Raw genomic sequence first — 16,031 nt, 5'->3', positions numbered from 1 at the left:
TCAATTGACATCATCACATTTATTTTCTTTTTATTTTTTAAAACGTATTTATTTAGTTTAATTTAAATTTATGCATGCAATTCTTTAGTATTTATTTTTTCAAGTTTTTATTTAAATTCTAATTGGTTAACATACAGTGTATGTTAATTTCAGGTATAGAATGTAGTCATCCATCACTTACATACAACACCCAGTCATCCTCACTGCCAGCACCCTCCATAGCCCATCACCCATTTAACCCATGCCCCTGCCCATCTCCCTTATAGTAACCCTCCATTTGCTATTTATAGTTAAGAGTCTGGTTTCTGGTTGATTTTTCTTTCACTCAGTTATGTGAGGGGTCACATTTATTGATTTGAATTTCTGAAAAATCCTGCCTTTACAGGAGAAAAACCATACATCACGGTCAATGATCCTTTTCATGTGATCCTGAATTTGGTTTGCCTGTATATTACTGGGAATTATTCATCTATATTCATCACGGGGATACTAGCCTATAGATTTCTGTTCAGGTAGTATCCTTTTCTGGCTTCCTACCAGGGTAATTCCAGTCTCATGAAATGAGTTGGTGGTGTTCATTCTTTTTGAATCAGTGAGATGACTGCTCTTAGTTCTTCTACAAACGTTTGGTTAAGTTCACCAATGAATCCACCTGGTCCTGGGGTTTTCTTCCTTGGCAGAACTTCGATTACTGATTCATTTTACTTACATTGGTTATCTTCTTGTATTGATACAGTCTTCCTTTAATGAGTCTGTGCACACCGTCTATATCTTCCTGACACAATCTAGGTTGTGTGTTTCTAAGAACCTGTCCATTTCTTCTAGGTAGGTAGTTTTCTGGCATCTAATTTAGCCATAGTCGCCACTTTGTCTGCTTTATGTTTCTTTGGTATAAGGCGTAATGTCCTCTCTTTTATTTATAATTCTCTTGAATTTGGTCCTCTCTCTGTCTTAGCATAGCCTATGTATACTCCTGACAATTTTGTTTCATTCTTCTGAAAACCCACTGTTGGTCTTCATATTTTCTATTGATTTCATGGTCTCAGTTTCCTTGGTTTCCACTCTCATATGGATTAATTTCTCCCTTTTGAGAACACTGGGCATAGATTGTTGTTTCCTTCTAGTCCTTAGAAGTTAAAGGTAGGTTGTTCATTTGAGTCTCAAATCTATCCTCCATGCATGCAAATCCAGTGACTCATCAGAGAACCTTCAATAGGTCTTTTCTGTCCTACTTCTCATTCTCAGAACTCTGAGAAATCGAATCCGAAAATTTATTTGAAGACACAATAAATGAAAACTTCTCTAATGTGGGGAAGGAAACAGATCCAGAGCAGGAGGCACAAAGAACCCCCAGTATATTCAAAAGAAGCAGATCCACACCAAGTCCTATAGTAATTAAAACCCAAAATATCGTGATAAAGAAAAAATTTTCACAGCAGGAAAACATAAGTTGACAGTTACCTACAAGGGAAACCCCATAAAGTTATCACTGGATGTATTTCAGAAGAAACTTTGAAACCGTAAGTGAGCAGCATGGTTTGGTAAAGGTGCCGAATGGAAAACATCTGCAGCCAAAGAGAGTCTATCCAGCAAACTATCATTCAGATGAAAGGAGAGAACAAGAGGTTCCCAAATAAATACTAAGCGAGTTCACAACCAACAAACCACCCCTGCAAGAAATGTTAAAGCGGACTCTTTAAGTGGAAAAGAAACACCTAAAGTGACAATATTAAAGTGCGAAATGCAAAAGCAATAAAAATGAGTATATCAGTAAAACATCAGCCAAAGTATTCGCGATGTGAAAGGTTTTGAAATATGACACTACATATCTACAACACGGGGAGGAGAGGAGTAAAGAACTGGTTCAAACTTAAACAACTATCAACTTATTATAGACTCCTATATGCAGAGGTGGTTAGGTACAAACCTAATAATACCCACAAATCAAACACTACTAATACATATGCAGAGTATAAAGACAAACAATTTCAACTGTGAAATTGTGAAGAAACCCAGCAAATCAAAAACAGAGAAAGATAACAAAGGATCGTAAAAATTCAGAAATAACCAACATCAAGTAATAATAGGACAAGTACATGTCTATCAATTACTTTGAATAGAAACAGAATAAATGCTCAAATCAAAGGCACTGGGGGACAGATAGGGGCACCTGGATGGCTCAATCGCTTGAGATTTGGACTCTTGATTTCGGCTCAGGCTATGATCCCAGGATCATGGGATTGAGCCCCAAATGGGCTCTGTACTGAGCATGGAATTTGGTGAGGATTCATTCTCATTCTCATTCTCATTCTCATTCTCTCTCTCCCCCTCTCTCTCTTTGTCTCTCTCTTCCCTCATTCCCCCTACCCCGCCCTCCCATGCCTGTGCTCTCTGTATTCATAATAAAAGGCACTGGGTGATAGAATGAGTACATATATAGGACCCATCTATCTTCTACCTACAAGAGACTAACTATAGAACTAAAGTATCATAAGAAATCTGCAGTAGCAATACCTTTATCAGACAAAATAGATTTAAAAAGACAACGGTAACAAGAGACAAAGAAGGACACTATAATAATAAAAGATGCAATCCACAAAAAGATAGAACAATCGTAGACATATATGCACTCAACCTGAGAGCATCCAAATACACAAAACAGTCCAAAAGTAAAGAATTCAATGACATCAATGGAGAGATAGTTCCATCAGAAAATCAACAAGGAAGTAGAGACTTTGACTGATAGAGTAGACCAGATGGACTTAACCGATATATTTTAGACATTCCATCCTAAAACAGCACAATACACATTCTTTTCACGTGCACATAGAGCATTCCCCACACTCGATAAAATATTAGGTCATAAAACAAGCCAAAACAAAATCAAACCGATCGAAGCCATACCATGTGTCTTTTCAGACCATAATGTTATGAAAGTAGAAGTCTACAACAAGAAAAAAAATCTGGAAAAGGCACAAAATCATGGAAGTTAAATAACATGCTTATGAAAAATCAATAGCTCACCAACAAATCAAAGAGAAAATCCAAAACACATGGAAAGAAATGAAAATGAAAACACAACAATCAAAACTTCTGTAAGCAGGAAAAATGGTTCTAACAGGGAAGTTTATAGCAATACAAGTCTGCCTCAGGGGGGTAAAAAAAAAAAACAACAACAAAACACTGAAGTAAACTCCATAACCTTATAAGTATAAAAGCCAGACAAAGGACAACAAACAAAACTCCCAATCAGCAGAATGAACAAAACAATTAAAATCAGAAGAAATAAATGATATAGAGATTAAAACTATGCACCCCATTAATCAAACACGGATGAGGCAGTACGTGAATTCCTATCATACGGAGAGAGGGCAGGGTGACAGTGTGAAACAGTCCAGAGACAAGCTCGAATGGGGCGAGGTGAAAACAACCTCCAGTGCAGAAAGACAGGGACGAAAAAAATGAACGCAATCCCTCCTGGATGGAGGGCTGTGTGCACACATGAACATCTCCCCGCCCCAAGTGGGAGTGCAAGCATGACCTACTTTATGTCCTATCCCTAAAACTAACACTAACCAAAATCCCAAAACCTAAATCTAACAGATAACACTAACCATAAACCTAATAAAACCAAGCCCCTATCCCTACGCCTAAACCCAACACTAACCTTACCGAACCGACAAAGTAAACATAACCCGAACTAACCATAACCTTGACCCTAAATCTCTAACCGTAACTCTATAAATCAAACGATAAAACCCTAACCCTAATGCTCTAACTCAACCCGCTAATCCTAAAATTACAAAACTTAAAACTAACCCTAATCCTCACCATAAGACTCTAACACTAACACTAAGGCTAACCCTTAATCCAATCCCAACACCCATAACCCGAACCCAAGTCATACCTAGACCTCACCTTATCCCTGAACCTAACACAAACCCTAACACTAATGCTATCAACTAACCCTAACCCCACCATCTAACCATTACCCTAACTCTCAAACCCAAACCATAACCCTAAACTTAAGGCTAACCCAAGCCCAAACCTAATGCCTAAACCTAACTCTAACTCCAAACCTAACACTTAACCATAACACTAAACACTAACCATAACCCTAAAGATAACCCTAATGCATAAACCTAACTCTAACCCCTAACAATAACCCCTAACACCAAACCCAATCCCAAACCCTAACCCAACGCACACGGCACACAGGAATGGTGTCACATCCACACTGGTGAAGTCCCTGGTCAGAACATTAACCATAGTTAAGGATCTTTCTAGATGGGGACCCAATTCCTATCTCTGAGAACACCACAAACAAATGGCCCAAATCAGTGCAGAATTACTCCACATGGAACATCGAACATCATCATGACATTTCCAATGCCCGCATGGAGCAGCACAAGGGGGTTGATGAGGCCCAACTGAAGATGGCACACACACGAGGCTGGCCCTGGAACACAAAGACTAAGCCTGAACAGCCCGTTCCGATGAGACCCACACACAATCCTCTGGGGAGACCACTACCCTGCAGAGGTTCAGTGCTTGGAGCTTCCTGGAACCTAACCCTAACCTTAACTGTGACACTCACATACCGCTGAAACTAAACCTCACCCCGATTCTAAACCTAACCCTACACATGACCTGCACCCGCACATGGACCCTCATTCAGCCCTCCAGAATGATCATGGCACTGGTGTCGCTTCGGCCCCGGCAACATCCATGGAACAAACCTTAACCTTGGTAAAAGCTTTCTCCTAATGGGGATCCAAATCCTAAGTCTGAGGACATGACGGACATGGGGCCCAGAAGCAGAGGAGAATTACGCGGCATGGAACCTGGAACATCACCATGTCATTTCCAAAGACCAGAAGGAGATCCACAGGAGACTTCTTGAGGTCTAACCAAGGACTGGCACTGGAACCCAAAACTCAGCCTGACTGGGACCCTCCTTAGAACCCTCTACTCAGCCTTGTGGGGTGACAATGACCCTACTGGGGGTATAGTGCTAGGAGCCTCCTGTGACCCAGCCCTAATCTTAACAGTGACCCACAGTATACATGTGAACCTAAACCTCACCTCATCTTTAACACTCACCCTACACCTGACTCACAATGCATGTGCCCTCATATCATCGATACAGGGAGATCACAGGGCTGGTGTCACTTCGGCCCTGGAGATTTCCCTGGCCAAAACCCTATCTGTAGCTAAGGCTTTCTCCATATGGAGACCGAATTTCCAGTCTGACAAGAGCAGGCACAAAGGGTTGAGAAGCGGTGCAGGATAATTCTGTGTGAAACGTGGAACATCACCATGTCATTTCCAAAGCAGGGCTTCAGATGCACAGGAGGATTCCCGAGGCCTACCGAAGAGTGAGGATATAGGTGTAGGGCCGTGGAATGCAAAGACTAATGCTGACCAGTACCCTCCCTTGTGCACTCCAGTCAGCCCTTCGGGGAGACAACCGCACTGTTGTAGGTTCAGGGTCTACAACCTCCTGGGAACTAATCTCAAACATAAACAGAACCGTAAACCTAATGCTACACCTAAACCTAACATGATCTCTCACACTAACTCTAAACCAGACCCACCACCGCCCATGTGCCCACATTTCAGCCCTCCACGGAATTCACGAGAATGGTATCGCTTCAGCCCTGGCGACCTCCCTGTACCGAACCCTAACCCTAGCTAAGGCTCTCTCCCCATGGGTTCCCAATACGAAAGTCTGACAACCCCACACGCCTGGGGTCATGAAGCGGTGCAGGATCACTCAGCACAAAACCTGGAACATCACTGTGTTGTTTCCAAGCCCGAGCTGTAGCTGCCCCTGAGAATTCTTGAGACCTACCCGACCAGTGGCCCATACAGTTGTCTGGCCTTTGAACCCAAAACTTAATCCTGACAAGCATGATCCAATGTGCCCTCCACTCAGCCCTTCAGGGAGACAACTGTACTGCTGTGGGGTCAGCGCTTGGAGCCTCCTGGGAACTAAACCTAACCCTAACACTAGCCAGAACTCTCAACAGATCCCTAACCCTATCTCAATTCACAGCCTACTCATGACCTGCACCTTCGCATGGGCCCTCACCTCAACCCTCCATGGAGATCACAAGCCTGGATTCGCTTCAGCACTGGTGATGTCACTCGATCGAACCCTAAATTTAGCTAAGGTCTCTCCCCATGGGGACCCAATACCAAAGTCTGAAACACCACGTGTCTGGGTGCATGAAGTGGTGCAGAATCACTCAGCAAAAAACCTGGAACATCACCATGTCCTTTCAAAGGCCTGGCTGCAGCTGCCCAAGAGGATTCCTGAGACCTCCCTGAAGGGTGGCTCATACGTTTGTCTGGCCTTGGAACTCAAAGACTAATCCTGACCGGCATCCTCCCTTGTGCACTCCACTCAGCTCTTCGGGGAAACAGTTGCTCTCATGTGGGGTCAGTGCCTGGAGTCTCCTGGGACATATCCTAACCCTAACTGTAATCCTAACCCTAACCCTCAACCTGCACCTAACTCTATATATAACACTAACTCTACAGCAGGCCCACAGCTGTGCATGTGCCGTCACCTCAGTCCTCCATGGAATTCATGATACTAGTGTTGAGTCAGCCCTGTCGAGGTCCCTGGTCCGAACCCTAACAGTAGCTATGGCTCTCTCCCCATGTAACCCAATTCCAAAGTCTGACTACAACACGCACACGGGTTCGAAAATAGGTGCAGAAACACTCCGCATGGAACCTGAAACATCACCATGTGATTTCCAAAGTGTGTCTACAAGAGACACATGTGTCCGAGTGTGTCTACAAGAGAGTATTTCTGAGACCTACCCGAAGAACGTCCCATAGAGTTGTGTGGTCTTGGAACCCAAAGACTAATCCTGACTGGCATACTCCCTTGTGTACTCCACTCAGCCCTTCATGGAGACAAGTGCAGTGTTGGGGTTTCAGTGCCTGCAGCGTCCTGGGACCTAATCCTAACCTTAACCCTAACCATAACCCTCTACCTACACCTAACCCTGTCTCATTAAAAAGGACAACATCAGAATCATAGGGCTCCCAGAAGATGAAGAGAGAGACAAAGGGGTAGAAGTGTTAAGTCAGCAAATCATAGCGGATGTTTATTTTTTTTACCTGGGTAAAGGCACAGACATTAAAGTCCTGGAAGCACAGAGGACTCTAGTAAGAGTCAACAAAAACCCACCAGTAAAAGGAATATCATATTCAAATTCACAAAATACTCAGGCAAGGAAAGAATCCTGAATGCAGCAAGGGAAAAAAAGTCCTTAACCAACAAGAGACGACAACAAAGATCAGGTTTGCAGCAGACCTACCCACAGAGGCTTGGCAGGCCAGAAAGGAGTGGCAAGATATACTCAATGTGCTGAATCAGAAAACTATGCAGGCAAGAATTCCTTATCCAGCACGTCCGTCGTTCAAAAGAGAAGGACAGATTAAAAGTTTCCCAGACAAATAAAACTTAAAGGAGTTCGTGACCACTAAACAAGTCCTCAAGGAATTTTCAGAGGAACTCTCTGAGGGGAGAAAAGATGGAAAAAAAAAAAAAAACAATGAAAAAACACCAATAGTACCAAAGACTGTGTAGCACAAAAAACACCACCACAAAATCCAATGGTACAAGACACATAATGGCAATAATCTCATATCTTTGAGTACTCACTCTAAACGTCAATGGCATAGATGCTCCAATCAAAAGACACAGGGTAGCAGAGTGGGGAAAAAAAAACAAGATCCATCTATATTCTGTTTACAAGAGACCCAAAGACTGTTTCCTTTAGACCTAAAGACACCTTCAGATTGAAAGTAAGGGGATGCAGAACCATCTATCATGCTAATGGTCGCCAAAGAAAGACAGAGTAGCCTTACTGATATGAGACAATCTAGGCTTCAAAATAAAGACTGTAACAAGAGATGAATAAATGTGTTGTATCATAATTGAGGGGGTCTATCCACCAAGAAGACTTAACAATTGTAAACATTTATGCTCCCAATGTGAAAGAACCCAAAGATATAAATCAATTAATCACAAATATAAAGAAGCTCATTGATAATAAAACCATAATAGTATGCGACTTCAACACCCCATTATGACAACAGAAAGATCATTTAAACAGAAAATCAACAAACAAACAATGGATTTGAGTGAGGCACTGGACCAGATGGACTTAAGTTATATTCAGAACATTTCATCCTAAAGCAGCAAAATATACATTCTTCTCCAGGACACATGGAATGTCTGCAGAATAGATATCATACTGGAAACAAATCAGCCCTCAACAAGTACAAAAAGTTCAAGATCATACCGTGCATATTATCATACCACAACGCTATGAAACACAAAATCAACCACTAGAAAAAAATTGGAAAGATAACAAATACGTGGAGACTAAATAACATACCACTAAAGAATGAATGCTGGAATGCAAGCTGGTGCAGCCACTCTGTAAACAGTATGGAGTTTCCTCAAAAAAACTAAAAACAGACTACCGTACGACCCAACAATTACACTGCTAGGCATTTATCCAAAGGATAAATCCAAAGGATGCTGTTTTGAAGGGACACATGCACCACCCCCATGATTATAGGAGGACTATCAACAATAGCCAAAGTATGGAAAGAGCCCAAATGTCCATCAAAGGATGAGTGGATAAAGAAGAAGTGGTATAGATACAGATATAGATATAGAGATAGAGATATAGAGATATAGAGATACACACACACACACACACACACACACACACACACACACACACTGGTGTATTACTTGTCATTCCAAAAGACTGAAATCTTGCCATTTGCAACTACGTGGATAGAACTGTAGTGTATTATGTTAAGTGAAATTGGTCAGTCAGAGAAAGACAAAAATCATATGACTTCACTCACATGAGGACTTTAGAGACAAAACATATGAACATAAGGGAAGGGAAACAAAAAGAAAATAAAAACAGTAAGAGGTCAAAACAGAATGGACTCATAACATTGTAGAATAGACAGAGGGTTACTGGACGGGATGTGGGAGGGAGTTGGGCTACATGGGTAAGGGGCATTAAGGAATCTACTCATGAAATCATTGTTGCACTATATGCTAACTAATTTGGATGTAAATTTTAAAACATAAAAAATAAAATAAAAAAAAAGGAATGAATGGGTGAACCAAGAAGTTAAAGAGAAAATTAAAAAGTACATGGAAGCCAATGAAACGGATAACACCACACCCCAAAACCTCTGTGATTCAGCAAAGGTAGTCATAAGAGGAAATTTATAGCAATCCAGGCCTTCCAAAAGCGGTACGAAGGTCTCAGATACACAGCCCAACTTTATACCTTAAAGAGCTGGAAAAAGAACAACAAATAAAACCAAAACCAGCAGATGACAAGAAATGACAAAGATTACAGCAAAAATCAATGCCATCGAAACTGAAAACGACAACAAAAACACACACAGAAAAAAAAAAAAAACAAATAACCCCCCCCACACACACACACAAAACAGTAGAAAAGATCAATGAAACCAGAAGATGGTTCTTTGAAATAATTAATAACATTGATAAACCACTAGCCAGTTGGATCAAAAAGAAAAAGGAAAGGACCCAAATAAATAAAATCACGAATGAAAGAGGAGAGGTCACAACCAACACAGCAGAAATACAAATAATAAGAGAATATTATCAGCAAATATATGCCAATAAAATGGGCAATCTGGAAGAAACAAATTCCTAAAAATATATAAACTAACAAAACTGAAACAGGAAGAAATAGAAAATTTGAACAGACCCATAACCAGTAAAGACATTGAATCAGTAATCAAAAATTTCCCAAGAAAAAGAGCCCAGGGCCAGATGGCTTTCCAGGGGAATTCTACCAAACATTTAAGGAAGAGTTAACACCTATGCTCTTGAAGCTGTCCCAAAAAAAGAAATGGAAGGAAAACTGCCAAACATTTTCTCTGAACCCAGCATTACCTTGATTCCAAAACCAGAAAAAGACCCACTAAAAAGGAGAGGTATACACAAATTTTCATGATGAACATGGATACAAAAATCCCCCACAAGATATGAACCAACCAGGTCCAACAAAACATTTAAACGTTACTCACCACGAGCAAGTGGGATTTATACCTGGAATGCAAATCTGGTTCAATATCCACAAAACAATCAATGTGACTTATTACATCGATAAAAGAAAGGACAAGAACCACATGATCCTCTCAACAGATGCAGAGAAAGCATTTGAGAAAATACAGCATCCTTTCTTGATAAAAACCCTCAAGAACGTAGGGATAGAAGGATCATACCTCGAGATCATAAAAGGCATATATGAAAGACCCGACGCTAATATCCTCAAAGGGGCAAAACTGAGAGCTTTCCTCCTAAGGTCAGGAACAAGACAAGGATGTCCACTCTCACCACTGGTATTCAACATAATATTGGAAGTCTTAGCCTCAGCAATCATACAACACAAAGACATAAAAGGCATCCAAATCGTCCAGGAGGAGCTCAACCTTTCACTCTTCATACATGGCATGAAACTCTATGTGGAAAACCCACCATAGTCCAACAAAAAACTGCTAGAAATAATACATGAATTCAGCCAAAAGGGCAGGATATAAAATCAATGCACAGAAATCAGTTGCATTCCTATGAACCAAGAATGAAGCAACAGAAAGAGAAATCAGGGAATCGATCCCGTTTACAATTGCACCAAAACCCATAAAATACCTAGGAATAAATCTAACCAAATAGGTGAAAAATCTATACACTGAAAACTATAGAAATCCTATGAAAGGAATTGCAGGTGGCAAACACACAGAAAAGACAAATATTGCATGCTCCTGGATAGGAAGAACAAATATTGTTAAAATGTCCATAGTACCCAGAACAATCTACATAGTCAAACCAATACCTATCAAAATAACACCAGCATTCTTCACTGAGCTACAATAAAGAATCCTACAATTTGTATGGAACCAGAAAAGACCCCAAATAGCCAAAGCTATCTTGAAAAGGAAAACCAAAGTAGGAGGCATCACAATCCTGGACTTCAAGCTGTATTACAAAGCAGTAATCACCAAGACAGTATGGTCCTGGCACAAGAACAGACACTCAGATCAATGGAAGAGAATACGAACACAGAAATGGACCCAGAAACGTTTGGCCAACTAATCTTTGACAAAAAGGATAGAATGTCCAATGGAATAAATACAGTCTCCTCAGCAAGAGTGCTGGGAAAACTGGACAGCGACATACAGAAGAATGAGTCAGGACCACCTTCTCACACTCAAAATGGATGAAAGACACTCAAAATGGATGAAAGACCTAAATTGAACATAGGAAGCCATCAAAACCCTCGAGGAGAAAGCTGGCAGAAACCTCTTTGATGTTTGCTTCCACAACTTCCTAGTCAACAAGTCTCCAGAGGCAAGGGAAACAAAAGCACAAATGAACAATTAGGACCTCATCAAAATAAAAAGCTTCTGCACAGTGAAGGAAACAATCAGCAAAACTAAAAGGCAACCAACAGAATGGGAGAAGATATTTGCAAACGACATATGAGATAAAGGATTACTATGCAAAATCTATAAAGAACATATCGAACTCAAAACCCCCCAAAAACAAGTAATCCAGTGAAGAAATGAGCAGACTTGAGCAAACAGTTTCCAAGGATGACATCCAGATGGCCATTTGAAACATGAAAAAATGCTCAACATCACTCATCATCATGGAAATACAAATCAAAACCACAATGAGATAAAACCTCACCCCTGTGACAATGGCTAACATTAACAACTCAGGCTACAGATGTTGACAAGGAAGTGGAGAAAGAGGAACTCTTGCACTGCTGGCGGGAATGCAGACTGGTACAGTCACTCTGGAAACCAGTAGGTAGGTTCCTCACAAAATGAAAAAGAGGACTACCCTACAACCCAGCAGTTTCACTACTAGGTATTTATCCAAATGAGACAGATATGCTATTTTAAAGGGAAAAGTGAACCCCAAAGTTATAGCAGCACTATCAACAACAGCTAAAGTATGGAAAAAGCCCAAATTCACATCGATGGATGAATGGATAAAGAAGATGGTATGTGTGTATGTGTGTGTGTGTGTGTGTGTGTGTGTGTGTGTGTGTGTGTGTATGCATATATACACACACATATACATACACAATAGAGTATTACATAGCAATCCAAAAGAATAAAATGTTGCCATTTAAACTGCATGGATGGAACTAGAGGGTATTATGCTAAGATAATTCAGTCAGAGAAAGACAAATATTATAGGACCTCACTCACATGAGGACTTTAGATACAAAACAGATGAATATAAGGAATGGGAAGCAAAATAATATAAAATCATGGAGGGGGACAAAAACATAAAAAAAACTCTTAAATGTGGAAAACAAAAAAATAAATTAACTAAAAATTAAAAAAAAAACTAACCCAGTAAATAAAAGATATCCCAACAGAATATTGTTGAAAATCTGAGCCAGTCATGAGTCTCCACTAAGGTTTGTACCTAAGTGGCTTTCTTAATCTCCCTAGTTTCTCATAAATACAGGCAATGTGCTCTGACACAAATCTGCTCTTGCCCTGCCTCAAGGTGAGCAGAAAGAACATATTCACCTTTGACTTGGCTTGTTAAAAAGAAAAGAGAAGGGGCGCCTGGGTGGCAGAGTCGGTTAAGCGTCCGACTTCAGCCAGGTCACGATCTCGCGGTCCGGGAGTTCGAGCCCCGTGTCAGGCTTTGGGCTGATGGCTCGGAGCCTGGAGCCTGTTTCCGATTCTGTGTCTCCCTCTCTCTCTGCCCCTCCCCCGTTCATGCTCTGTCTCTCTCTGCCCAAAAATAAATAAAAACGTTGAAAAAAATTAAAAAAAAAAAGAAAAGAGAAAAGCAAATTCATTTGAGATAAAGCAACTTTTACTCATGATGCAAAATCTGCTTGACTACTTTGGACATAATGTATTGCATTTGTTTATGGCAGACTTTGCCTAAACTAGTGAATCTTTTTAAATGACCAAATATTCCACATTTCTCTTAGTTGCAAACACACAGACACACACACACAGACACACACACACACACACACACACACACACACACACACACACTCACACACATACAAATAGCACGAAACCAAAGTGAATAGGATATAACAAAAATGCAGTAAGGGTATAAAAGATTAGTTTTCCTATAAAACGTAAAATAACTGCTTTGGCAAAAATTTTCCATTTGATAACTTCACAAGCAAATTTATATTGACTTCCAATTTATTAACCATTTTTAGAAATACTATGTTTAATGATAACTCTAAATACAAATGGGATTATTTTTCAGAAAGAGGGAAACATTTTTTTCTCCTTAGTATATTAATTAAGCTGAAAACTGAAAGGATATCAGTTTTATAAAAGACAATCCCAACAGACAACACTGTTGGTATCTGAACCATCATGTCAGTAAAAGTACAGTCAGTGAGGCTGTATCCTTGACTGAAGATCATGCACCATTTGTGGAGAGAACACCAGAAACTCTCCTCCAACATGATGATTGTCATTCAGGAGCTGTATTTTTTTTATTTGATGAAATGGCATGTTCAAACTATCTTTATCATGACTCCAGTCTCTGGCTGTTTAAGTCCAGGTCAGTTCTAAAATGGTCTTAATTCATTTGCCTCGGGTAACTTCTCTTAATCCTGAATACCCAAATAAAAGAGACCTCAAATTAATTTTTTGATCATTAAAGAAAATAGGTCTACCAAAACGACATATACCAAACCTTACTAGCTATGATAGTATGCTTATCTCTTCCAGGTTACTAAAAGATTACTGCTTGTATTCAGCTTAATGGTCAACCTGGCATTTCATGGGAGCCTAGGGACACAACAGTAATGTATGCTTGGAGTTTCAGGCTATTTCTTTGTTTCAATCAGCAGTCACTATAAATATGTTATGGTCTACAGATTCATTCTAGACCTATTTTCTATGTTTAAGTTTATATTTGAGAGAGAGAGAAAGAGCATGAGCCAGGGAGGGGCAGAGAGAGGGAGACACAGAATCTCAATCAGGCTCCAGGCTCCCAGCTGCCAGCACAGAGCCCAACATGGATCTCAAATTCATGAGCAGTGAGATCACGACCTGTGCCAAAGTCAGATGCTTAACCAACTGAGCCACACATGCCCGTAGACGTATTTTAAAATTGCAAATTAATATCAGACTCCAAAAGTATTGACTATTATCTAAGCCTTTAGCTCATTCACAAGGTGCATTGACTTTGAACAGAATTAATTTTGATAAGATGCGCTAGTCTTCTATTTTTAGGAGGTACACAGACATAGAAGCAGAAAACCAACAGCTTCCTCATACACAACTTAAGAATCATCTCTACACCACTGATACCAATCTAAAACAACCATTATATGGCCACTTGATCCACATTCATAAGGTCATGGCAACGGTTTGGAAATGCCAAATGAAACCAGAGCTCAACACATGTAAGGAGTCACACCATGACCCTTAGGATTTCCATCTACATGCCCAAATGACAACTATTAACAGCTGCTTTCCTGTCAATTTAATGATGGTACAACTTGCATGAATGCAAATATAACATACTTTTTAAAACAAAGCTCATTCTGAAATAGACAATCTATGCAGACAAATCCCAGGTTCTATTTCAAACAATCAGCTGCACCCAAAGAAAGAACAATACTCTCTTAACTATAAATAACTGACTTTCAAAATCTACGACGGGTTTTCACCAATACAGCTCAGTCATGTTACCAAGAACACATGGTAAACTCTTACAACAAAAGCAATGACCTTTTACTCTATGTTGTAGGAAAAATAACAGCTATTATCTTGACACGAATTCATTGTATAATTCAGACCTGTTACAAAGGAAACAAACTCTCTCAGTATTCTTACTGGCTAAATTTTGCAAAGGGAAGAATACGTTTATGTAATCATTAAGGATAACAGAAATTGCAGCAGTAAAAAATAAAAGGATGTGAGATTGAAATTCAACCTGTGGGTATAATTACTCAGATACTAAACTTAATCCCATTTCCTGAATTCTTACGCCAGCATTACACATACCATTGCTTATATTATACCAGGCTGAAGTATGACTTTTCCGCATTCAACTTGGAGACATGTGGTAGATGAAAGAAAGTGGGCTTTGGAGCCCATGAGAACAAAGTTATCCAAAGGACAGCACTTACTAGTACTGTGATCTCAGAAACATGACTTACTCTCTTTTAAGCTTCAGATTGTTGATTTTCAAAATGAAAATAATCATACTTACCTCACGTGGAGGTTATGATGTCCGTGCTAAGGATGTAACTCCAGTGCCAGCCAGGAACTTGGAGTATAGAGGTAGAGGGAAGATGCAAGCCTATGCAAATAAATAAACGGAGTTATAACTTGGGCTAAGGGCAAACTGGGATTAGCACTGTGTGAGCAAATAATGGGCACAAGGGCATAGAGGAAAAAAAAAACCATGTAGGTACTGACTAGGTACAACAGACAGAAACCTGTTATGGAATGGATTTGCCCCCAAAGTCCATACATTGAAGTCCTAACTACCCATCAGACTGTACTTGGATACCAGATCTTGAAAGGTAAAGTGGAGGTCGAATGAGCTCATTTGTGGGGAGGGACTCTAATCTGATAACTGGTGTCCTATAGGAAGAGAGTGGGCAACTACACACACAGAAGGAAGACCACGTGAAGACAATGGGAACGAGATCATCCACCAGTCATGGAGAGAGGACACTCACCCTGGCCACACCTTGATCTAAAGTGTGAGAAAATAAATAAATAAATTTCTGTTGCTTAAGCCACCCAGTCTGTGGTACATTGTGATGGCGGACACAGCAAAATAATATGAAATCCCAATATTTACTTGCTCAGTAAAAGGTGTGTGAGCCTTTGAAGGAGTTAGGCACTGTTCGAGGGCCCTAAGGAACCAGGCTTAAACAAAGCTAGTTTGGTCTTTGGACTCCATGGAGCCGACA

At 40.3% G+C, this 16,031-nt stretch overlaps 1 long non-coding RNA gene across 3 annotated transcripts in view; it reads right to left on the bottom strand.

The window, feature by feature from the left end:
• Positions 1 to 16,031, bottom strand: part of LOC123386401 — a 76,721-nt gene that overhangs the window by 54,863 nt on the left and 5,827 nt on the right. For all 3 annotated transcript variants that reach the window (XR_006600183.1, XR_006600185.1, XR_006600184.1), the window contains exon 2: positions 15,320 to 15,409. This is a non-coding gene — a long non-coding RNA (uncharacterized LOC123386401). The remainder of the gene's footprint in view (positions 1 to 15,319; positions 15,410 to 16,031) is intronic.

The sequence above is a fragment of the Felis catus genome, chromosome B4, assembly GCF_018350175.1.
Source record: "Felis catus isolate Fca126 chromosome B4, F.catus_Fca126_mat1.0, whole genome shotgun sequence".
In the NCBI taxonomy this organism is placed as follows: Eukaryota; Metazoa; Chordata; class Mammalia; order Carnivora; family Felidae; genus Felis; species Felis catus.
This window is presented reverse-complemented; position numbering and strand designations above follow the sequence as displayed.